Genomic DNA, 26,394 nt, shown 5'->3' with positions numbered 1-26,394 from the left:
TTCTAAGATCCAAGGGTTTGGGTCTGTGGTCACCTATGCAAATTGGTGAGGATTTTTACCAAACCTTCCCCAGGAAGTGGGGTGCAAGGGTTGGGAGGATTTTGGGGGGAAAGATGTTTCCAAACTACATTTTCTCAGGAACCCAGATAAAGTTTGGTGGTGGCAGTAGAAGTTCAAGGGCAAAGGGTAAAATAGTTTGTACCTTGGGGAAGTTTTAACCTAAGCTGGTAAATGTAAGCTTAGGAGGTTTTCATGCAGGTCCCCACATCTGTACCCTAGAGTTCAGAGTGGGGAAGGAACCTTGACAAATATTTACAAAGGTATACTCACCAGAGGTTCCTTCTCCGCCTTCAGGGTCCGGGACACCATCATGGGTGGGTTTGGGGGTACTGGGTCCAGGTCCAGGGTGATAAACAGATCCTGGCTGTTGGGGAAACCAGTTTCTCCACTTCCTTGCTGTGAGCTATCTACAACCTCATCATCATCATCATCTTCCTCGCCCCCAAAACCTGCTTCTTTGTTGCCTCCCGCTCCTTGGATGGAGTCAAAGCACAGGGTTGGGGTAGTGGTGGCTGCACCCCCTAGAATGGCATGCAGTCATCATAGAAGCAGCATGTCTGGGGCTCTGAACTGGAGTGGCCGTTTGCCTCTCTGGCTTTTTGGTAGGCTTGCCTGAGCTCCTTAATTTTCACACGGCACTGCTGTGGGACCCTGTTATAGCTTCTGTCCTTCATGCCATTGGAGATGTTTTCAAATATTTTGGCATTTTGTCTTTTCGAACAGAGTTCTGCCAGCACAGAATTGTCTCCCCGTACAGCGATCAGATCCCGTACCTCCTGTTCGGTCCATGCTGGAGCTCTTCAGCAATTCTGGGACTGTATGGTCTCCTGTGATGATAGCTCTGCATGGTGACCTGTGCAGGTGAGCTTGCCACGCTGGCCAAACAGGAAATGAGATTCAAAAGTTTGCAGGCCATTTTCCTGTATACCTGAGTTGAGAGTGCTGTCCAGAGCGGTCACAACTGAGCACTCTGGGATAGCTCCCGGAGGCCAATACCGTCGAATTGCGTCCACAGTACCCCAAATTTGTCCCAGCAAGGCCAATTTCAGTGCTAATCCCCTTGTTGGGGGTGGAGTAAAGAAATCAATTTTAAGAGCCCTTTAAGTCAAAAAAAAAAGGGCTTCGTTGTGTGGACGGGTGCAGGGTTAAATCGAGATAATGCTGCTAAATTCGACCTAAACTCCTAGTGTAGACCAGGCCTAAGAGCCTAATTAACACTTCAGAAAATTTAAGTTTAGGGCATCTCATTGCATCCCCTGATGGGAGAGTTCAGGGAAAACAACAACAGATAAAAGCAAGGAGTTTTCTAACAAGTTGATTTGAAGAGGCCAAATAGCCAGACCCAAGTATGACTTTCATCAATTAGTGATGGCTGAACTTCCAAAGACTATCCAAACTTTTGGGGGCTTATCTTCTCCAAATATCACTGACTTACCCCTCCATGTCTATTACACTCCTTTCACAACCTCTCTTTTTCCCAACTTATGATCCTACATTAGCCCCTGTTTCTCCAATGCCTTTGAAGTCCTTGTTGCTGGAACCATTAGCCTCCCTGGTCAATTCAAAATGTGTGCGCTGGGAGTTGCAACAGAGAAGACAAGATTTCAATTCAGCAAGCACCCCAGAAAGGCCCTGCAATAGGATTTTCTGAGTCTGTGGTGGTGCATAAATCAAGGGCAGGAAGAAGGGATCTAAGATGTGCTAAAAGGTTTAAGGAGACAGAAAGAGAATTTGGTGCCTCTTTTAAGGCTTCAAGGAAGGAAGCCAGTCACAGTCATGGTGGGAACTTGGTAGAGGATGTGTGTGTGTTGGGGGACAGTCCTTGTCCAAACTGATCTAAACTTGAAAAAGTTTGATTGGCAATTTATGAGATAAGCAAAGGCTCAGGACAGTCATTTTTCATGAATTGGTTTGCCCATCCTTAAATGGAACTCTCTGTAGTCAGTTAGTTTGTAGCTTGTCTCCAAGCCAAATTATAAAAACAATAAGAAATTATTGCTAGGCCAATAGACAAACAAAAAAATCAAGACACTAATTTAGGAATCCCCTCAAATTACTTTGCAAAACCAAGGCTGTATAGCACATGATTGATGACAATTCACTGAAGCAAAACAAAAACTAAAAAACTGGAGAGACAGTGATCTGTTCCATTTAATTTAGAAACGAGACTATTGTTTTGCAATTTTAAGGCCATGATGAGTAGAAAAAAAAAATCTATTCAGAGAAGGCATTGGATTTTTGAAAAAAAATTATACTACTGTAGGAGGAAAAATTAGGGAACAAGCCAATTATTGAAAAGCATGCTCACATTGAAGGGTGTAGGGACAATCTGGTCAGCATGCTTCCAGTTTAGGAATATGTTATTTTCCATATTACTGAAGCAGAAAATAATCAGTTGGGTGAAATATCTTTTCCAGGGAAAGAGTGTAAGAAATACACTGAAATCTCATCAAGTCCACTTCTAGACTGTGAGAGTGAAGAGGAGCATAGGCATGATTTTGATCTTACACTGATGTAATGTCATATAAAACAAATATATAATGGTGGTAATACGATATGAGACTTTTGCATTCAATTGGAATGTCCCGTTTCACAAGGTACTCAGAGCTATGCTGCACACAACCCTCATGTACAGAGGATCGGGATTTTTCCGACAAAAACGTCACAGCACTGGAAAATATTGATTCACCAAAACAAAAACAAAACAAAAAACTTCACGGGAAAGGGTCGGTTTTGCCAAAAAAGTCTCGAGTCCAGGATGGAATTGCTTGATAGAGAGAGAGCGTCCCTTGAATAGCCCTGGTTAGAGTCATTCATCCGGAATGTGAGAAATTCCGGTTCAAGGCCCTGATCTGCCTAAGCTGGGTCTCCCACACCCTAGGTGACTCTCCTAACCACCTGGGTTTCTCTTCCTGTTTTTTTGCAAGCAATTCTGAAAGGTACCACTTTCAATTCAAGATCACAGCTTTTTTTTTTTTTTTTTTTGCAGGATGGAAAAACCGTTCTCCACTCAGATATACTCACAATGAGTCATGGAAGGTCACGCTTACTCACAAAAATGTTGCTCTTATCACAGTGTTCCTTATCAGGTGTTTCTTAATTATTATTTGTATTACGGTAACAAATAGAGGTCCCAGCTGGGACTAGGGTCCTATTCTACAAACTACCACATAGACACATAGTAAGAGAAAGTCCCTGTTCCAAACAGCATAAAATCAAAACAGAAAGATAGACAAAGGAAGTGCTATTATGGCCACGTCAAAAGAGATGGGGAACTGAGGCACAGAGAGGTTAATCTCAAACAGGAAATCTGTGGTAGCATTGGGAATTCAACCCAAATCTCCTGAGTCCCAGTGACTTGTCCATGGCAAAGCCATACGTTGAAACCAGGTCTGTTGAAACCAGATCTGTTTTGTCCCCAAGACCATCCTTTTTGCTTGCTTTGATTTTGGAAAACATTTTTTAAAAGTTGATCACACAATGAAAACTCAGTCACTGTTGGTGATTATGGAGCTAGGCTCTCCCAACACAGACTCTCTTATTATGTACAATTACAACTCCAACAGTCTATGTTGCGTCAGTCTGCAGTTGTATTACTCATCAATCATTTGTAAAATGAGCCATCTGTTCTATTGCACAACACTTACAGGGATCAGACAGTAGGATCTCAGCACTGAGAGCATTTTAGAGGATCTTTCTGCAGATCTATTAAAAGTACACATCCAAGGTAAATTTTTTAAAAAAAGTTCAAACCAAATTCTGATTTGAAAAGATCAATAGCATCACAATGATTTAATTAAAGCATAAATAATACGTCGAATTTGGCTTAACATTCCCTTGGGAAGAAATACTGCAAAGTGTCAGCTTTCATGATGCTAATGATGTATACTCAATAGGTTTATATAAATTGCTGTGGTAAGGAATATAACCTTTTTGGTCAGAATGAATTATGCTACAACTTAATTAAAGAATATCTATTTTCCGTTGTAACATTAGTACATACTACAGTGTGTCACCACATTTAGTATAATAGCGATGGAAATGGTCTTGAAGCATTGGCCCACCTGTATGGATTCACTGTGGAGATGTGAGGAAAGAGCGGACAGTAGCTTACACTTCAGTTGTTGTGCCTTATAGTCCCATTTACCATAGTTAAGCCATCTCTGTGGATAAATAGCCTTTTATTCTCATTATACATCAAATGTAATTTGTCATCTTCAGCAATAACACAACACTAACTGATGAATTCTCACAACACCAATTTTACAATAGATGGGGAAGTGAAGCAGAGAGATTAAGTGACTTGCCAAAGGCCACACAATAAGTTGACAGGAGAGGAGAAACTAGAACTCAAGACTACCTTTTTCTTAGGCCTATGCTTTGACCACAAAACCACATCTCTCTCTTTTTTTTTTTACTCTATATTAAGATATGTGACATAAAAACCAACAGCTGCCCACTCACATACCACCCACCTACTCCCCCCCTCATTCATCCCTCCCCACAAAAACAACAAACCAATCAGTGAATGAGTATTCCTTGTCAAGGAAGAAAACACTGTACCCATGAAGGAGAATTATATGGTTGACTTGTCCCCAGAAGGCTCATGAGACATTATTTTCTTCTCCATTCAGGCAATATATTCCTTTCACTAATTTGGTATATGAAATATCCTGTAATTAAGAACCGGTTATTTTCATTGCAAACCCAGAACACTATAGTTTAGTATCCAGGCTGCTTCTTAATATATAGGGTGAAATATAAGGCCAGCTCCAAGTTCTACTGAAGTCAATGGAAAGGCTCCCACTGACTTTAATGGGAGTTGAATCTGGCCCTTCATTGACTATCTCTTTACTGCTGATTAAGATGGCATCTTACATAGTAGGGCTTGACCATCACTTTCTTTACCTGGCTTTGATGGTTACAAGTAACAAAATCTAAGGGTGGAAAGTTCATCTCTTGCCTTCTAATGGGCATGTTCTGCCATTTCAGTACATATATTCAATGGTATTATCTTCTAATACATTCATGTCCTAAACTTATTCGTACCCTCAGTCTCCATCATCTTTTTGACAGATTGTGATACATGTTGGTATTGATATGAGGTCTGAAACCCCTCCCAATGTCTCAACCAAACCTTTCCTCCTTCTACTTCCAGTGACTACCATAGGTTTAAATCCCTTCCTTGCTGTAAAACTGGTCCTTTCCTTAATCCTTGTATAACCTCTCCTCTGTTAGGCACTGAATACAGTGATAAAAATGCCTTCTTTCCAGAGTCTTCCCCTCCCCCCATCCCTCCAGGGCTGAACACATTTAATTCAAGAAACCAATTCATTCTAGTGCAACTCCTATGAAATTTATGGAGTTACATCAAGGACAGATTTAGCCCATGGAGTTTTTCCTTGTGAAACAATCTTTCCATGCCCCCAAACTAGTATTATGCTTTATCTACATTTTCTTTAACACTTGATACACTTTCAGTCTAGCTTACCAATAGGGAGCATAGTTCTCTAAGGGTGCCATCCTCTAGGCTTTACCGCCATAATTTCCTTTGATTTATAATTTGTTCTCTTATTTATACAGCCTAATACCATGTTAGCTTTTCTTCCTACAGCTGTGCTCTGGGCCTCTTATCTTTATAGAATTGCACACTGCAGTCCCTAAATCTCTTTCATACTTTGTCTCTTCTGGCTAATATTTAATGTGCATATTTATTTGGGTTTGAATCTCCACAGCTCCATCACTCTACATTTTCCTGGTATTTAAACACCAACTTCCAGACTTCTGACCATTGATCCAGTTTGCCCAGATCCTCCTGCAATCTCCTATCTTAACCTGTATCTATTTCTCCTCATCTACAAATCTGGATATTATGTAAATTGATCCCGCTTTTTTAAAGTCTCTTGTATCTAAATAGAATTGGTCCCAATTACTATAATGCCTCACTTTTTCTGACAGTTATTTTTTAGCCCAGGCTCTACCAGCAATTACCAACACTTTTCACTGTGCTCACTAGCTTCTTGTGTGCTATTTTTTTCAAAAGCCTTGCTGAAACCCAGGGGCGGAAAGTCTTCTTGGGGTGTGTACATTGCAGTGCATTCTGTTGGGGATCTGGTGAAACATTAAAACAATCTACCATCCTCCTTCGTATATACAGTGATTCATTAAAGATGTATTTCTCTGCACCAGCCTCAGAGATTGCCCAGATACGCAGATGACCTGTGACCCAGGAAACTTGAAGAAAGGCGGATAGAAGTACAGTCCCATTCTGAACTCTACTGACTGCAGCATAAAGATCTTTTGAAATTCTTCAGCCACTGCCGTACTAGAGGTAAAGAAGCTTTTCTATGTGCTTAGGAATATATAAGTGCAGATTGCACGGGCTGCCATTCTGGGTGCAATTCAAGTGCTGGTTTTAATGAATCTGTCCAGGTATAAGAACCACTGGTAGCTGACCCTTCACACAAAATTTGAACTCAACCAAACCTCTTTTGAGTTAAAAAAAAAAAAAAAAAGTTGGGCGAGATTTTCAAAGGCATAAAGAGGAGGTACCCAATGTCCATTGACTTTTTAATCATTTTTTGCTTGTTTCTCCATTTTGGATAATACTGAGAAGCTTTGAATTTCCAAGATAAAGATGGGGCTGAAACAAACCCTTGGATCTGAACACCTCAAACCTCATGGAGGGGGTCCAGATTTTTCAAATAGCCCATCTCTTTATAATAATCTGGTTAACACACCTCAGTCAGAACTTCCCTGAAATTTAATTAGCTCCAAATTTGGCTCCATAGCTGAATATTGCTGCTTGAGCCCATCTCTAGTCCAAATGATAATGTTCTTCTCCTAACTGAACCCAGACTCCAAGCCTTATGAGGTTTGCACATCGCTTGCCATGTTAACGGATAGCAGCTCACACAATGGGCAATTATTTTTCTGACTGCAGTTTCCAAGTGCAAAGATACCTTGTCTCCTATGCTGTTTCCTTTCACTGCAAGTAAAAGGTCTTAATAAAATATAACATCACATACTTGTTATATTTGTCGCCTGTGCCTTTGAGTTTAATAATGGGTTTTCAGATCATTGTGACAAGGGAAATAAAAGAACCCCTCTCCACATAGCCAGAGATTTGTACAAATGTTAAATCTTTGGACTGAGATGAAATCAACATTTTCTCCAGAGCTCCCTTCCCATAACAGTCACAAATAGCTTAAATCATGTTGTAGCTTATGGGTATTTCTGTACTGCTATCAGAATAAAGGGAAGTCTGGTGTCATAAAAGAGCAGCAATAATATGCCCAACAAAATGTAGATAAGTTAAAAGCAATCTAACCTTTAAAAAAGGAAGATATCGATATAGCTACTACATACATTATGTACCCATGCACCCAATGCCAGAAGAATGGCAAATGCAAAAGCTGGCAAGGGCGGGGGAGCTGGGTGCAGACCAAATTTATTTGTACAGGAGGTCTAACTTATGGGCCTCCCATCTAGAGACTCTTCTTCCAGGGTGAGTGACACTGGTTGATAAGATTCTTTTCAAATTATAGGAACAGACTGGGGTTTTGCAAAACAATAAATGAGGATAGACAAGCAAATTATAAGGGCATGACAACCACCCAGTGGGTTCCGCCAGATGGCACTTTATTTCAACTTGAAGGGGAGAAGGGAAAGAGCTACTATGGGGTACAAGGTTGAAGCAATATATGTTATATAAATGCAGGCCTAACTAACTAGACATGGATGGCCAAATATTTTTAAATGGCCTCTAATTTGGGAAATTTATAAAATTGTAGGTTAAATAAGTGACAAGTGCAAATGACAGCATTTAGATGTCCAGTACCTGAGAGTGCCTGCAATTTATTGGGAGTTCAAATCTGTATGCCTGACTAGAAATGTTGCTCAAGGAGACTCAGATTTTACAGGCACAAATGACCACTACAGGCATCAGTTCTTTTGAAAATATCCTCAACTATATTATTTTTTGAGATACGCTAGGATTAGGCATCACTGTTTGTCTACTGTTTCTTTGGCTGACTTATTATACAGAAATGTATTCTTCTTTCTATATAAAATCCTCATCTGTAATGGCCCTGATTTTATGTAGTGTAATTATTTATATGTCAAAATCTGTAACAAATTTAAACAAAGGCAACAAGTTTGCTGCAAAGTACTTGTATCGTATACACGTTCATTCAATGTTCATTCCTTCTGAATCTGACCAGAAAGCCAACAGCCTAATGGTTGGTATGGAGGGCACTATTTACCATCTATGAGAAGTACATTTTCTCGGTAATCATGGGAACTTGGACTCTGTATATTAGAAATCAAATATTTTCAGAAAAAGGTGCAAAATTATAAGTTTAAAAAGTTTAGCAACATAAAAACCACATCTGAGCAGTATGTGAAATTCCTTTTATAATGAGAGCAGCATAAACAGGAAAGCTACACAAGAGAAGTCATGACAATAAGCCCTCTTTAGGCTTAGATGTGTCATTTGTACGGGAGTGAAAAGCTGAAAATAGAAAGTCTCTGTGGCACAGTGGTATACACGTAACGACTATTGTGCAACTGACTTTGTGACTTTAGCTAGCTCCAACATTCTCTCACTGGCACAGAAGTGAGTCTGAAGAACCTACAAATGGGTTATTTTTCCCACAGCTACAATGGAAGAGTGGAGTGATGTATTATACATAACAATATATTATGTCAAAATTTCCTGATGGATGGTACGCCTCACCAAATATATTTGCTCCATTTCTAGCAGACTCTCCTTATCACAAAAACAGTTGGAAATGTTCAATTTTGAAATCTTATTTGGATACTGATCCGTTTTCTTATCAAAGTTTTTTTCTTTCAGTATAATAACCAGTGTTCAGAGCAGACAGTGCCATCAAAAAAGGAGTTAAGAAGCAGCTTATAAGATAACTCTCTAATATTAATATTAGAATGCTTCAGAGAAAAATAAATTCTGCACAAGCCCAGACCATTTTCCTTATTCCCAATACCTCCCCAAAAGAATGTATGTTATGGAAATGTATATTTTATATATCATTTGGCGAACTGTCATCTGGAAATTTTCTCTCTCACTCATTTACCTAGTGGTAATTTACCAACTTCTTTTCACAGGCTTTGCACTGGCCTGCAACATTTAGCCTACAAGTCATGCTAGTGAAACCGTGACAGAGAAACTAAGATCCTGCTGTCTTTGTTACAAATTTCCATTTTAGAGAAAACATGCATCTGATCTACAAGGCTTGCCTTCCTGATCGATACCCTAGAAATCAATTAGAAGAGCAAAGGTTTTCTAACACCTTCCATCTGCAGCCTAAACATCTGAGCCTCCCTGACAGGAACAGAATGTGTGGCTCTGTTAAACAGTGACTAGCTTTAATATATGCACCTTTTGTCTTTTATTCCTCCCCCACCCCCTTTTGTAACCTATTATCTCTGCGTTGTGCCTAGTGTTGAGTGCAGGACTCCTCCTCAGAGAATTTTCTGTTTTTCTGGATCCTTACCGTGAGGTTGGAAAGTGCGTTAACTCTTTCTGTCCTCTCCTACCATCAGGAATCAGACTTCACTGGGCCTGGGACACAAATGTAAATGAATGGCAGCTTCCCCATTTTGGTTTTCCAACAACTCCTCCTCACTCTATCTTCTTCCCTGCTATTTTAATAAGTTTTGAATTAAACAAAAAATAGTAACCACACACGCACACAGCAATGGCCTAGGTTTTAGAAAATGACTAGTGATTTTGGATGCCCAATTCCAGACACTTTAAAGGGGCGTGATTTTCAGAGGATGCACGCTCAGCAGTTTAGAAAAAAAACCCAGCCTATACACTATACATACGTATACACACAGAGGGAGATGTGCACACATACTGCAGATCTACACAGACATATGGGGTGGAAATTTCAACAGCGCTTAACGTTTTGAAAAACCTATCCCATATTTACTAATTTTTCTTCCGCATTCATGTTTGTTTTATCAGATGACCATAGCTGAACTGACTGAATTTAAGGACAGCACTGTAGGCAGAGGGCATATTTGGATGCGACAGCAAACTGAAGCTCTTTCCCCTTGTGCTCATTCATGCTCCCATGACCAACCTGGGAAGTTATATTCTGCCTGTCTAAATTCTCCATGTAGTTTCAATTGTAGGTGATATTTTTCACTTCCTATCCTAAACACTGGGTAGATTGCTATGCACTGTTAAAGAGGCGCTCCATTTTACCTTAGCGGCAGGTAAATTGATCCTTCTATTCCATACAGTACCTAGGGGTGTTAAGAGACTTGACTAAAGCACTTGGTGGCACTAGAGGAGTTTGCTCGAGAAAAAGAGAGTGCAGAAACTAAGGACTTCAGGGTATGGCCCAGAGCTATAACATATGCTGCTATTATTACTGAAGACCTTCCCCCTCCCCCCACATGATTCATTAGGTGTAAAACACCTAATGAAATCAGTAGGAACACTGTGCTATAAGGGAGGTTAGAACATTCCCCTAAACATGCCGTAGAACACACTAACTCAAGAAAGTTAAGGCAAAGGATGAACTGTTATGCCTCTGCAAAAGTGGGAAAGCACACAGAAAAAATATATTAGCAAGCAGAGCATGCCTCTGCTTCTTTTTGCAAGCAGAACTACAAAACAAAACAGCCTCTTGTTCTACAGCCTTGGTATTAGTCATGTTATTGTCCATTAAGTGATCCAAGCTGATTACCTATGACATAAATGTGCTGACCTGCTCAGACCCAGTTAGAATAAATGGCAAACTGTGGTGTATGACAGTGGCATTGAGAGCCCGGTCTTTGCACTAGGAAAGTTTACGATGGCCATAACGTTGAGTAAGCAATTTTTAGCCCGTCTGTACAATCTGCTTTTTTCCAACCCATTAGCTAACGGATGGCATGGAGGGCAGTGGTTTCTGAAAATGTTCAGGAACCATACATCAAGTTTTACTAACATGCAGGTTAACTGAAGGTTACTTTCAATCGTTTCAGAATTAGAATAGACACAGAAGCATGGGTGACAGGGTTGCCCAGCCCATCTGGAGAAGCAATTCCTCTATACTAATGCTGCTAGGATTTATCATCCTTGCTCCACTGTCCTCTGATGGTAAGTCAGTGACCTTGCCAGGCAATTTATTCCATGACTTAATCTAGTGAAGATTTCCCCTTACCGAAATTCAACTTCTATTTCCTTACTTTAAAATATCAAGCCTGGTTTTAGCCCTCTCCTGTATGGGGTGGGGTGGGGTGAGGTTGGGGCAGGGCGGGGAAAGAGCTATTTCCCCCCACACACACACTGCTCCTAACACATCAAATATTTTTACACTATTATCATATTCCACCACATTCTGCCTTTTGATCCAATATATATACACATTTATTTTCAGTCACTTCATGTTATATCCTTATTGTCTATTACAATAATAAGGTTTTAAAAAAACCTTAAGCAAAACTACCAAAGGTTTGGGAAGGATATAAACCCATGTACTTCTTCAAGGCATAACACAACTAATTAATGGGTACTAAAAAGAAACTTTCCATGGAGGCAGGTTATCCTGTAACTGCCATCTAAAGGGCTTCTTGCACTTTCTTCTGGAGCACTTGGTACTGGTGACTGTTGGGAACAGGATACTGGACTAGATGCAGTCTGATCCAGCATGGGTGTTCCTAGATCAATACTTTCAATCAAATTTGTACCAGCCTCCAAGAGATTTGATACATTTTATAAATGAGGGGTCTTCAGTATTCCAGTCATTGTCTAACAAGAATGAAGTACCATTGTCTTATAATTGATCTCTCTAAATAATGTTAATGATTATCTCTCTAAATAATCTCGATCTCTCTGTCTCACACACACACGTCTGTACGTTACACTGAGAATCTATACAGTTCTCAAATTGGACTCAAAAAAATCTCCCATAGCTATTTGCTAGTGGTGGAATCTCTACACTCTCTTTCGGTCATTTGTGTGTCGGTAATGGCTGTTAACATATTACCTAAAATGACTGTAAATATTAGAAACAAACAGCCCAAGACCTTTGTCTTCCAGGACTTTCTGTGGACAGATGAAACTATTATTTCAGCAGGAATTTAGAAGTAGTGAATGGAGATGGTTATATAAGGTGCTTAATTTTTCCAAGTGACTCACCAGGTCATCTTTTATAGGACTTGGGCAGTAATGCTGATGGTTAGAAAATATCTACAAGTGTTCTATAGTAGATACTTTCTTCTAAATGCTATGTAATCCCTGGGATATTTTAAGTAGAGCTGTCAGGAACACTAAAATGAAGTTTTCATTGGAACACACTGTTTCGCCAGAGTTCAAACATATTAGTATGGACAACATTTTCATGGGGAAGGTGGGTGAGAAACTTTCACTCACTCTAACCTGGGAGGTGAGACACCAGAGGGCACTGCCCTGTCCATCAGGCCACCCATATAAACATCCCTTCGTTCCAGATTGAAAAGCTCAGGTGTCAATCTGAAAATGGACATTTTGACAGGATTCTGTTTTCACAAAAACATTGGAAAGGTTTTGCCACAACAAATTCTGAGACCTTGAATGTAGCTGCAACCTAGAATTGTTGGCCTGCAGTCAGTTCTAATTTTAAGAGGCACGGATTTCGTTTCCGATAAGTAGCAGTGATGTTGATGGGCTCAATGGGGCTGTCTCTGAGGAAAGGCCACCTACCACTAGCCCTTTCAGCCTGGAGTGGTTGCTGGGACTGGGATAAAGTGGTTGCTGGTTAGACTGGGATAAAGCTGCAAAGAGTACACTTACAGGGTAGGTCTATACTGCAGTTAAAACCCACAGCTGGCCCATGCTGGCTGACTGAGGCAAAGGGGCTGTTTAATTGTGGTGTAGATGTTCGGGCTCAGGCTGGAGCCAAGGCTCTAAGACCCTGGGAAGTGGGAGGGACCCAGAGCTCAGGCTGCAGCCTGAGCTCAAATGTCTACGTAACAGTTAAACATTCCCTTAGTCCAAGCCTGAGCCAGCTAATTGCAGGTGTAGAAATACCCCAAAAGTTCCACTGTTGGAAAGAGTCCGCCTTTTCAAGAGATATACCATAGAGGGCCGAATCCACCACTGCTTTCCACCACTTCTATGTTGATGTAACGCCACAGATTCCAATGCAATTACATTGATTTAAAACTAGAGTAATACAGTGGTGAATCAGGCCAAGAAATTTTATATTAGAATTCTATTATCAATTTTCATTCTGACAGAGGAAAAGATTTGGTATCTTCCCAGTTCAGACTTAATGGAATTCTCCGGTACAGGGCTAGGGCTGTTAGAACATGTTTTAACTCTGTTGGGTTGTCTTTAACCCTAAAAGGCAAAATGGTCAAAGACAAAGGTAAAAAACCTCATGATTTCTGAAAGACGCTTGCACAGTTGCTCCCTCAGTGGACATCTTTTGGTGTGAATGTAGGATATATCATAATGAAGCTGGTGAAAGATGGCATTTCCAGCCATCAGCATCTATAAAACTAGGCAAATGTATCTTGGCTGGGGTGCAATAAAGTCTGCTTCGGACTTGGACTTGAAATATATATATGGAATAATAGAGGATTACACAGTTTTCACATCATGACATATAGTCTACCTGTGTGCCCCCTCCCAGCATCCTCCCTCTGTGCCCCCTCCCAGCATCCTCGTCTAGTGTAACAGGCCTTGTCTGCGCGAACAGAATGTCTTGCCCTTTGGACGTATTGGGTCACATTCAGCCCCATGGAGTGACATTGGTTTCAGTGGAGTTACGCAAGATGAACTTGGCCAAACTAACTTCATCACTCAGAGACACTTTTCCAAAATAAGCTGTTAAAGTTATCACAAGCTGCTCTTTTTTATTTATTTTTATTTTTTTTTGTCAGCAGACAGGGCTTCTTATAACATACATTTTGTCAGTCCATTCACTATACAGGCATGTGTTAGAGACGCCAGGATGGGTGTCAGGCAGGTAGAAACTGTATCAGCACTTCAGGTAGTTCGGTGACCGGCCCCAGTGTTTTAACTTTGGAGAGAAAAGATTGATGGTGAAGGCAGGTGCAGCCAATGCTGTTTGCCAGTTGGGAGTGCCATGCCAGGTGCCTGGTAGCGACAGCCATGCCAGCACCTGGTATCAGAGGAAATGTCAAGAGCGGGGAGACATACAATGACTGATGTGTCTATTCCCATTTGCAATCAGGCCGTCATTCATAATCATCTCTTCCCCGCCACTGACATGTCTGAGTGTGGGGTTTTTTGCTTGTTTCTTTCAACTCTCCTCTCCCCAAATGCCACTCGGCTGCCTAGATCTTAGCTAAGTTCACTCTAAGTTCACACAGCATCTAATTGATTATCTACAGTTTCCCACAGCTATTTAGCTGTATTGCTACTTTCTAAATAGCAATCTCCCATTTTGTGTCTCCAGTAATTATTTCTCCCCAGACCTTACCTCTATCTATATTAAAATCACATTTTTATATTATCTGCCCATTTCATGGAGCTTGCTAGCTCCTTCTGCAATTTTAATGTAGATTCTTTCCTTCTGGTATAATTTAGAAGTGTAACAACCCCACAGCCGCTACATCTTTAATAAATATGGTCAGGATTTGAGGAAGGTAACCCCCGGAAGCAATATTTCCAGCTTTGATGAGAGAAACACACACGTTTATATTTGATATGATTCTACACTAACAGAAGTTGGCCAACTCAGAGCAACTTTGAAAGGAAAGTTTGTTCAGTCCCAGGCTTGGAAGCTAAGTACAAAATTGGTCCCTATGTAAGTAGTAATAAGTGTTTACAAGGTTATTAGGATGTACTCATTGATTATAAGGTTATCAGACTTAACCAGACTCTTGTAACACTATTTCTCTACTTGCTTTTTTTTCTGTAATATTAGTATAGACTTTATAGGGTAGCTGTATGCTGTGCCTCCTAGCACATTACGAACTGCTGGTGAGCAACCCATAGCTCAGAGAGGTTTCTAAAAAGAAGTTGTTAACTATCTGAATAATGAACAAAATTCAGCTTGATCTCTTTGTGGACAATTTGCAAATCAAATGCAAGGGTGCATTCCTGGAATAAGCTGAAATGAACAGTTTGACTGGATTTAGCAGCAAAGCACTTGGCTTGACTGACACTTTTGGTATGCTGCTAATACCAGCGAAACAGAGATTCTAAAACCTGTCTGAAATATACTTTGTTTTCCTTTGTTTGGGTTGGCCCACCCAGCTGGTTGAGCTCTTTACCTCTTGTGACTAATGCAGCCATTCCAAACTCACATCCTTATAAACAAACCACACCTCATGGCGTCTTGTAGTCTCTGGTTGCTCAATGATCTCCATGAGAGACCTCTCACCCCTCTCTTCGAATCCCTCCACTGCCTCCCCCTTCTCCATCACAAACATAAGCTGCTCATCTTCGCTTTCAAGGCCTTTTATGGCTTAGTCCCACCGTACCTATTATCTCTCACTATCAAGATGTTGAGTCTGGTGGCACCTTAAAGACTAACAGATTTATTTGGGCATAAGCTTTCGTGGGTAAAAAACCCCACTTCTTCAGATGCATGGAGACGAAGAAGTGGGTTTTTTACCCACAAAAGCTTATGCCCGAATAAATCGATTAGTCTTTAAGGTGCCATCGGACTCCTCGTTGTTTTTGTGGGTACAGACTAACACGGCTACCCCTCTGATACTTGGTATCAAGATGTTGACTCCCTGCCTCCCATGATGCCAGCATCCAATCACCCACATGTTAAATTTTCAAAACAAACACCTTTGTGCTTTTTCTCATTCTGACCATCATGCCTCAGAGGCGCTCCCCATAAACATCTGCAAAACTAGCATTTTATCCAACTTCAAGCTCTCCTTTGCCAGGATGCCTACAAAAGAAATTAATGGGCTACTGGTGGGCTGAGACCACGGACTGTCATGCTGACCTGTGTGGTCCAGTTGTTCCCTTGCACTCCCCAATCTTTCTATCTGGTTCCCATTGCAAACTCTTTGGGGCAGGGACCATATTTTAGTTCTGGTCATACAGTGGGGTTCTGGTCCATGACCAGGCCTCCTAAGCACTACAGCAATGTTAGTAACACCTTGTTCACTTTTCTTGTAATGTTACTGTTAATAACAAATAGCCAAAGCTGCAAGATGCCAAGGGTCTCCCGAGAGAACCTACAACTAGAATGTTTATTTATGAAAGCCATACAGTGCACCCAATTTTAAGTCATTTCAGAGAGAGGCTGCTTGTGGTAGTGTATCTGAGCTAGTGTCTTGGACATCTCTTAAGCATATGTTTAAATTGAATTGATTTCACTGAGACTGATGCACATTCTTAAAGGTTAATCTCATAGAATCATAGAATATCAGGGTTGGAAGGGACCCCAGAAGGTCATCTAGTCCAACCCCCTGCTCAAAGCAGGACCAATTCCCAGTTAAATCATCCCAGCCAGGGCTTTGTCAAGCCTGACCTTAAAAACCTCTAAGGAAGGAGATTCTACCACCTCCCTAGGTAACGCATTCCAGTGTTTCACCACCCTCTTAGTGAAAAAGTTTTTCCTAATATCCAATCTAAACCTTCCCCACTGCAACTTGAGACCATTACTCCTCGTTCTGTCATCTGCTACCATTGAGAACAGTCTAGAGCCATCCTCTTTAGAACCCCCTTTCAGGTAGTTGAAAGCAGCTATCAAATTCCCCCTCATTCTTCTCTTCTGCAGGCTAAACAATCCCAGCTCCCTCAGCCTCTCCTCATAACTCATGTGTTCCAGTCCCCTAATCATTTTTGTTGCCCTTTGCTGGACTCTCTCCAATTTATCCACATCCTTCTTGAAGTGTGGGGCCCAAAACTGGACACAGTACTCCAGATGAGGCCTCACCAATGTCGAATAGAGGGGAACGATCACGTCCCTCCATGCTTAAGTGCTGTCCTGAATTGAGGCCTCAGAGGGGAGATGTCTCCCAAAGTAAATGCCGTCAATGTACCAGTTTAGAGGGGGGAAATCCTAAAACAAAAGAGCTCACTGCAGCTGTATGTGGTGGGTCCTTGTCCAGCTGGCTTGTCCAGTCGTCGTTGCCCTTTCAAGGCTGTCTCTGCAACTGGTAGCAGAGGGGGATGTTTGCACAGACAGAGCAGGAAGCGGCACTGCCCTTCCAGCTGACCAGAAGAGGTGGGGTATTTATACCCCAGACAGTCCCAGAGAAGCCCTCTTTCACCTAGATCAGGCAGTCAGCACCCACCCTCCCACATATGAAATCTGAAAGATGACTGGGCTTCCTCCAACCCACCAGGGGCATCACACTAGTCACCCCTTTTTCCCTGGAGACTGGGAAGGAATTTTCCCCCTCAAAATTGGCTGAGCCCGGGTGAAGGTTTTTCCACCTTCCCCACCCACAGCAGGTTTGGTACCCAGTGGGGCAGGGGGGTTAAGTTATAATGTCTCAGTTTAGTGTGTAAAAGTCATGGCAGCTCTCCAGTATAGGTAATGGGTATGGAAGGGATACGGTTACTGGATAAAATGGATTGGAAAAGGATTTGAAGAAAAACATCCCCTAAGGGAACTGAGGAAGGAGGATTCAGGACACCTACATCTGGTACAGCAGCAAGCCAACTCTCCTATCTCCCCAATCCTTACAGAAGGGGAGGGCAGCAGGGTCCCAGTGATGGGAGGGCTGGGATCACATGGAAATCATGACCTGTGCCGTACAAGTTATTCCCAGGTACTTTCCAATTTTAAGTGCATAAAGTTGTGGCTTAATTAAACCTCTTCCACTGCCTTCAGTCTTTCTTCCAGCACGGCCAGACGACGCCTGGGGCTTCCTCACCAATAGTCCCTAGTACTGAGACTGAACATTTGTCTGGACTGAATTGTCTGCTTCAGATGAGAAAGCAAGTCCATCCCAAATTTACTAAAAAGGACAGGTTTCCAGAGTGATCCCTACAATCCTCACCTCTAGCCTCACCCAACACTCTCAGTCTTGCCCCCCTCCTCCACCTCAGAAAAAGCAAAACCTCCCCTGAGAAAGCCTGATCACATAGTATTTCCAAAAAGAAAAGGAGTACTTGTAGCATCTTAGAGACTAACCAATTTATTTGAGCATAAGCTTTCGTGAGCTACAGCTCACTTCATCGGATGCATACAGTATGCATCCAATGAAGTGAGCTGTAGCTTACGAAAGCTTATGCTCAAAAAAATTGGTTAGTCTCTAAGGTGCCACAAGTACTCCTTTTCTTTTTGCTAATACAGAGTAACACGGCTGAAACCTGTCATAGTATTTCCAGACAGACACGTTCAGCTGAGCTTTGCAAACAGGCCTCCGAATTTTTTTTTTTAAAAAGACGTTATCCCCATTTCTAATTTTGACCTAATCCTTTGCAATGAGCTTAAGTGGCGCGCATTGTAAATAATGATGAAATGTCAGAATGCTGCTCAGAGCAGGCAACCAGAGAACTCTGTAAGAGACAACTAGTCATCAAGACAGAAGTGCAAAAAGCCAAAAGAATCAAACAAGGATCTTAATTAAATTACTTTCGGAATGGAGGTCAGGGATAAAATCACTCTGAAGAGTGAATCATCAAGACCACTGGAGTTGATCACCTTAGACACTTCTGTAGAATACTGGTACAAATGAATATCAGCATGTCTGTATTCCACCATTCTTTAACATGATAGCAATATTGCTAATATATCATGCTCTGTTCTATGCCACAGCACTTTGAATAGAACCTTGCCTTTGTCACTGCTAGACTGGATTTTTGCAATGCACTCTGCTTAGCATACCTTTAAAGCTGTGCAGAAGGAAAAACTGGAGGGAGACTAGAGTTACTGGCTTATTTAGAAATACTGGTCACAGGTAGCAAATTACACCTGGTCTCCAAGTCTGCACTAAGGCTCCAATTTGCCTGTAGCTGTGATTCAGTAAGTACCATTTATCTGTAATGCCATAGAATGCATTTATCCAACCCTCCATTATCTGGCTCTCCATATTAATCAAACAATCAGCGCACACAGGTCCAGAAGCTACAGCCTTGCGCTTTCCCATTCTCCAGATTTTTTGATTATCCAATCTGGCCCCAGTCCCAATTAGATTGGATCAAGGGATAATCCTGCTGCATATGGTTTGGGATGTGGCTACCCAGCAGGCTACTTCTCTTCCTGCGTAGTCATGGCAGTGGAAATCAGCTGGGGAACTTCTCTCAGTTTGATTGTCAGGAGACTGATGATCAGACGTAGGGCCCTCACCTCTAGAACTGAGTCCCTTTGTTGACAGACCCTCAGCCCATTCATCTCCAATACACATGTACTCAAGTTTTTCCCTGAGAGGTTTTATTATTTATATTATTATAGTGCTTAGAGGCCTCAATTGAGATTGGAGCCCCACTGTGCTAAATGATGGACCCATGGAGAGTAAGAGAGAATGCTTGGACCAAAGAGCATGCAAGCTAAATACACAGAACAGGGAGCAGGTGGGAGAATGTGGGGTTTGTTTATTCCCATTGACAGAGAGGTTAAGTGACTTGCCCAAGGGTCACACAGGATAGCTGTGGTAGAGTCAAGAACTGACCACAGATCCCTTGAGCCTCAGCCCAGTGCCTTGAGAGGCATCTTCTCTCCCCGCCCCTCCAAGGAAGTCACACAAACTCACTCCTAGCACTTCCATAACATTTTGCATTTCCAAAGTAATTTACAAAAACTAGCTACAACAATCTGCATAACACTCTGTGAGCTGGCTAACTATTAGTGATATTTCCATTTTAGAGTTGGGGGAAGGGTGACAAAGACAGCCTTTTTTGTAAAGAGGCGTGAAGTCCACATTCGATGGTGTACACACATTTGGGTGTGCGCACACCTGCTAGGCATGTACTGTTATACCAATAAAATAAAAACCAGCAGGATCTTAAAGGGGATAAGGCAAAATGTCACATTTAGTGTGAATACAGAAAGAATCATAATAAGCAGTTAGTTATCGCTATAACATTCCATTCAATTTCATATTTATTCACACATTCAGTCATACACAAACACACCCCAACCTTGCAGAACCTGTGTGTATCATAGTTACCAGCCTTAGAGTTGCTCATGCCAAGCTACTGGCCAGGTGGCCTGGACACGAGGAGGGAGCAGGGCCTTGTCAGATGCACATCTGATGGTCCTGGAAGTTGGTTTGCAGAATCAGACCCCAAAGGTCTCACTTTCTAGAGTCCATTTTTATAGGAATTTATTCCTAAGCCAGTCTATGGAAATTGCTTCATCATGCTGTTGCTGAATCAATCAGCAGATGGTACATTCCCGACGGCTCTGTGCTGCCAGATGTTGTTATCTTGTTCTTTGGTTCTCCCATCCTTGAGGCTGTTGGGTGGATTCCAGTCTGCCCTCTGGTTGTTTCCGTTTGATGCCCTCTTCGGACGATCAACACTGGATTCTTAGGCTGGCACCTCCCTGATCATTCATTCATTATCCTCATCAAGCATCCATCCACATACATCCTCTATCTCTAGGTTAGATCACAATTGTTAAAGCAAGATAAATACAACAAAAGGGCAGGGAGTCTGTGTGCTGTTTTGTTGTTACAAAGTATCGCTTTGAATCTCTCTGTGTGAGTAGTAGTTGTTACAAAGTATTGCTTTGAGAACAGACTCTGTCTTAGGATGTACTAACACAATTAGCAGCTTGCAAGTTTCACACAGAGAGTGAGAAAAACAGTAAAAACCAGAGACCAAAAACCAAGAGGCCTCTTAATTAGTAATACCCTGGAATTTAAAACTATGGAGAAATCAAACTCATTTGTGATTTTAATACAGAACTTCTTTAATATGATCCAACAGTACATTCACACTAATTGTATGCACAAATGGAGATAGGCAGTGGATTTGGGGTAACCCACTTAACCACTCTTGGCCAAAGTGGGGTTAGTGAATGATTTATCCATGGCCCAGAGCAGATCAGAGGTAAAACTGGAATTAGCTGATGGATCCTACTGTCCTGCTCAATCCACTAGATGAGGTAAGATCCTGTCTGTGAAATCCACTGAAGTCATTGAGTCCATCAATTTATCCCAGAGGTTTCCTAGTATCACAGCCTATAGACGACAGATACACAACAATGATGTATACCAAAAATGCAATACAGAAACACCGTCACATTTCATAAAATGTTGCGTCAGTCTTTCCTATTCGCTGTTATTTTGAGTAAGTTTAGTCTTTAAAAACTGAGTTTCTGATCAGATAAAGACATCCAGAATTGAAGGCAGGCAACATATGCTATTTTAGTGAGTGTACTATTTAAAGTAGGCCCTCCCCATCTGTTTCAGACCTAATTATTACATTAGGCAGCAAGATTTACAATAAGTGAATTAAAGGGGTATGCAAGTGCTTTGAACAATGCAGTGGTGACATTTTTGGAAAAGAAATAAGGAAAAATGTTCTCTTCTAGACACATTAAATGTCATGCCCCCCCCCCACCCCTATGTGTTTGCAGAGAACAGTCCTTGGTAAGCAAACAAATAGTCCCCCCACATTCCTTAGTCACACATAGTTGTTTACTGAAGAACGACAAAGCACCCACTTAGATTTGAAGAAAATGCTACACTCTTATCAATGACAACATTGCAAGTTTAGTCTCTATTAAAAACATCCAGCTTGCTCTCCCTAACCTAGTTGTCTTCAGACCAAAACAGATTAAGATTAATTACAGTAATTAAACAAGGGGACAGGATACAGCATTAGTAGTAGCAGTGTATCACATTTACTGTTCCCCAGGTACTTTATCCAACAAGAAATCAGCAAGTCTTATGGGCTCTACGTTAGTCCACGTGCATTTCATTCTAGAATAATTAACCCTTTGTCTGCTCAGTTACAACTCATAGGTATGATTATACAACCGCACACAGTCTTCTTCACAACCGTCAGAGGGAACAGACTAGCCAGATTTTTATCATTTGTGCCCAATGTGTGGTATAGATTGGAAGCAGTTCCCTAGATACAACTTTTTTAACATTAATGTGAAGAGGTAGAATGAAAAAGATTTGGCCAAGATTCAGGTTATGAAATCATCGTGGGGAACCCTACTTCTAATTCTCTCCTCTCCTTTTATGTATTTAGGATATTGGTTTTTTGTAAGTGGAGCTACCGTTTCCCCTCAATTCAAGCCCAGCTGTCTGTAGCTACCTGAAGCTAGTTTTAGCCACAATATAAGGTCATATTACAAGGCCACTGAAATTCCATTATGTTGCATTTAAAGGATTACTGGACAACCCTCATTTCTGAGCTATGATCTGCACCTCAGGGCCGGTGGTAAAGGATCACTTTCCCTCCCCCAAACCCTGAGCCAAAGCACTGAAGGAAAATAAAAAAAGAAAAGGAAAGAGTCCCTTTGGGTTTTGGATCAGCCTTATCTTTTGTACAGGTTGAACCTCTCTCGTCCGGCACCCTTGGGACCTGACTGGTGCCAAAAATCAGAGAATTTGCTGAACCACGGGAGGTCAATAGAGTGTGCCAGCGGGTCTCCAGAGGCATGCGGGGGAGTACCCCCAGGCTTTACACCCAGCATGGCCTCCCACCCGGGGTCTCCACTGCCACCCAGGGTCCCCGCCACCAGCCCCAGGTCCTCCTACTCCCTCCCAGAGAATGAACACCACAAATCAGCGGTTCACAGTGCTCCAGAAGCGCTGGGAGGGAGGAGGAGTAGTTGGTAAGCACAGGGCCTCCAGCATGTGAGAGGTGCAGGGGGAGGGGGAAGCTTGGCGCTGGTGGATGCTCCTCACCCACTAATTTTTCCCCATGGGTGCTCCATCCCCAGAGCACCCATGGGGATAACACCTGTGCCTGACCATGGATGTTGCTGGACTAGGGAGTGCCGGATTAGAGAGGTTCAGCCTGTAGGTATAAAGTAAACTTGTCTTCAGGTCACACAAGTTCTCTTGCCAGGGGACTTGGCTCTTCTTCCAGTCAGTAGCACAGTCACTCTGACCAAACGCTGCTTCTTTTAAGTCTTCTTCTTACTTACCCTGCCCAGGATCCTGTTTTGCTAGGACACCCCTCCCCCTGTGCCTGACTACACAAGCAACCTCTACATGACCAGATAGAGCTTTTTCCATTACACCAGCGAAAGACTCTAATCCCTTTAATGTCTGGCACCGTGCAGGATGGGGACACCCTGTCTCAAGTACTTTAGCACTACTTAAGGCAGGCAGGCATCAGATGAAAAACAAACAGATTCAGAAGAGACCAGTGACTGTGTAGGAAGAAAGGCAGCAGAAAATAAAGACAGCTGGACAGTAAGAGACAAATATTTATTCTCCCTATTTAAGCTTTGAACTGGAGATCAAACCCAAGCCTGCAGAAAACAAAACCAAACCACCACATGATTGAAGGGAGAGATTTGCCCCTTTGAAATAAGGTCTATGACCATGTTTTCCCTCCATTAGTGGATGGCTGCTTGACATTTTATCTCTAGCATTATAATTGTTGAGCTATTTCCACTGCTAACTCTGTGCTTGTAAATATTGATACTAATCTTGTTTGAGAAATTTAAATATTTCAGCTTGGCATGACACTAATACTGTACCAGTAAGTATCTGGAAGGAGGCCATGCAAGAGATAGCAACAACAGAGCTGGGTGAAGAGTGTGAAAAAGAACTCGTAAAACCTTTGTGAATGCCAGCTCAGACTTTAATCCACTCAAACTTGTACACCCCATTGTGCTGGGCCTCTCACAAAGCATTCACATGAGCAAAGTTTCGTTCAGAAGAAGCAAATATCAACCCCATGACTGAGATTTGCATTAAAAAAACCTTTTAGTGCCAGAAGGAAATTTAGTATGGGTGGAAGCAGAAGAGTTAGGTCATCCAATCAGAGCACACAATTTATACCATGTGATGTTTTCACACCATTCCAATGAGGAATTCTAAATAATCAAATGAATACTCACTACAAACGGTCTGCAAACAACCATGGGGTAAAAGTTATTCACCTAGCCCAAAAGTGAGGAGCGATTTTGGATGCCCAATGTAGTCTTCCTAAAGGGGCCTGATTTCTACAAAGAAGAGCACCTGTCCTCTAAAAAGTCTCACCCCTGACTATCTCAACTGAGATACCTTAAAAGAAAGCCCCAAAAGCCAGGCACCCAAAATCTGTAGTCCTTTGGCCATAACCTGTATTTTAGATCATGAACAAATTAATGGAAACTACTACCTGTTCAGGGGACAATTATTATTTGTATTGCGGTAGCACCTAGGCATAGGTGCTGGAACTAGGGGTTCAGTTGCACCCCTGGCTTGAAGTGGTTTTCATCACATACAGAGTTTACAGTTTGGTTCAATGGCTCTCAGCACCCCCACCTACAAACCCAAGCATGGACCAAGGCCCCCCATTATGCTACATAGTGTGCAAACACAAACTGTGCTGTACAAAATGGCAGTCTCTGCCCCAAAGAGCTTACCGTCAAGTACAGAGTCATAGGATATTTCCCACATCCAACGCATAGTCAAGGAAATTTCACTATTTACTTGAAACTCAAGTTTTTCTTCCTTTTCATGTCAGGTGAAGAAAATGAACAGCTACAAGTGTCAGAGGAAAGATGTTGATGAAAAACTGATCCTCTCCCCTGTTGAAGAAGGAGGCTGCGGCTGCCAAACAAATTGCTTCTGACTGAACTTAGTGTTGTAGCCGTGTCAGGCCCGGGATACGAGAGACACAAAGTGGGTGAGGTAATCGAAGCCCCAGGTCCACTGCTGAGAGACAAGCTTTTGAGCTATGCTGAGCTCTTCTTCAGGTCTGCGAAAGGAACAGAGAGTCACAATAAGTACAAGAAAGGGTTTTTCTTATATGCGAGGCAAAGATGTCTCTATTATTGTATGACTATCAGTACCTTTCCCAGACCTGAAGAACTACTCAGTGTAGCTCAAAAGCTTGTGTTGGACCAAGCTCTGTTAGTGAGAGAGACAAGATGTTACCTCATCCAACTTTTCTCTCTGATTGAACTTGTCACTACAAGCATGTCAGGAGAAGGGCTACATGTGTGTCTACGGTGACCTAATAGCAGTGAAAGAGACTGTGCTGTATGGAAATGTGCCATACACTGTTGGAGGCATCTTTGCCTAGAATCTGAGAAAAAAAATTGTTCTCATAGTGGAATATACTTGTAACATAGTTAAGAAGAGCTTGAATTTTTGTGTGCCTCAGTGGGACTTTGGGGTTACAAAAGATGTTTAGTAGTTTCTGTGCAGACTGGGTGGCAAATACTAACCAAAACAATGCCATAAAATGTGGAGTGACATAGTTACAATCCAATAATAGAAGCTGGGCAGGAAAATTCTCATCTTATTTTTCCCATCACTTCATTAGTTCTTCCAAGATCTTACCAACCAAGAGGATGTGTTTTTTTTATGACTTGACCCTAAAAATACAAATAGCTAAGTTATTAAAATGATTCAGTTTGCATCACATGAAAGTAGATGTTACAAGACCGTTATTTAAAAGGGATGTAATGTATGCATATATAGTTAACAGAAAGATTGCCATCTAGTAGCATTGTTCATAAGTTAGTAGATTCAATGAAGTAGTTATGCACCACAATGACTTCTGAATCCAGTTCTTAACACTAAAGTGCAGCATATATGCACCTAAATTGAACCCCTCGGCAGTTAGAGAGCTGAGGTTATAATTCATAGCGAATTCAGTTAATTTAGCCTCATTTTCAGTGGGGATTTTTCCACAAGATGTTTGCAATTATCTCAATTGTACTCGTGCAAATATTTATCAAATAATTTCTTCGCATAATTCTTGCTCTGTAGATTGCAATGAACCTGCCTACTGACAAGTATTCAAAATTCAGTTTTCTGTCAAAACAAACAGCAGAGTTTGAAGTCACATGGAATTGTTTCTGTTCTCCGATTGAATAAACGTAACTCAGAATCAGGTGTCTGGCAAGAATACACACTTTAAGAGGCTCGAAATTCTTTTTCCATGAGACCCAGCAGTTGACAGCACTTTGTGTTCCCCAAACAATGCAAAAGAGCACTTCATAGCACACAAGAGACACAGACCAGGGACCCCTTACAAATAAGATCATTGCTCCCAGTGCTATACATCACCTTCTTTGTTTGCCAGTTTAGCTGATATGTAAAACTGCACCTAAAAAAAACAAAACAAAACAACAAAACAACAAAAACCACACAATTACATAAAATTAGCAATTGAAATTATGTATAGTAATAAAAATGTGTATCTATTCTATAAGTAATATTTGTTTAGGAAATTATAGAAATTGATTGCTATTTCCAGCTATTAATAATGTACTCAGCAATACAGTTACATTATAATATTTACATATAATTTTACAT

This window comes from Lepidochelys kempii, chromosome 2, assembly GCF_965140285.1.
Source record: "Lepidochelys kempii isolate rLepKem1 chromosome 2, rLepKem1.hap1, whole genome shotgun sequence".
In the NCBI taxonomy this organism is placed as follows: domain Eukaryota; kingdom Metazoa; phylum Chordata; order Testudines; family Cheloniidae; genus Lepidochelys; species Lepidochelys kempii.
This window is presented reverse-complemented; position numbering follows the sequence as displayed.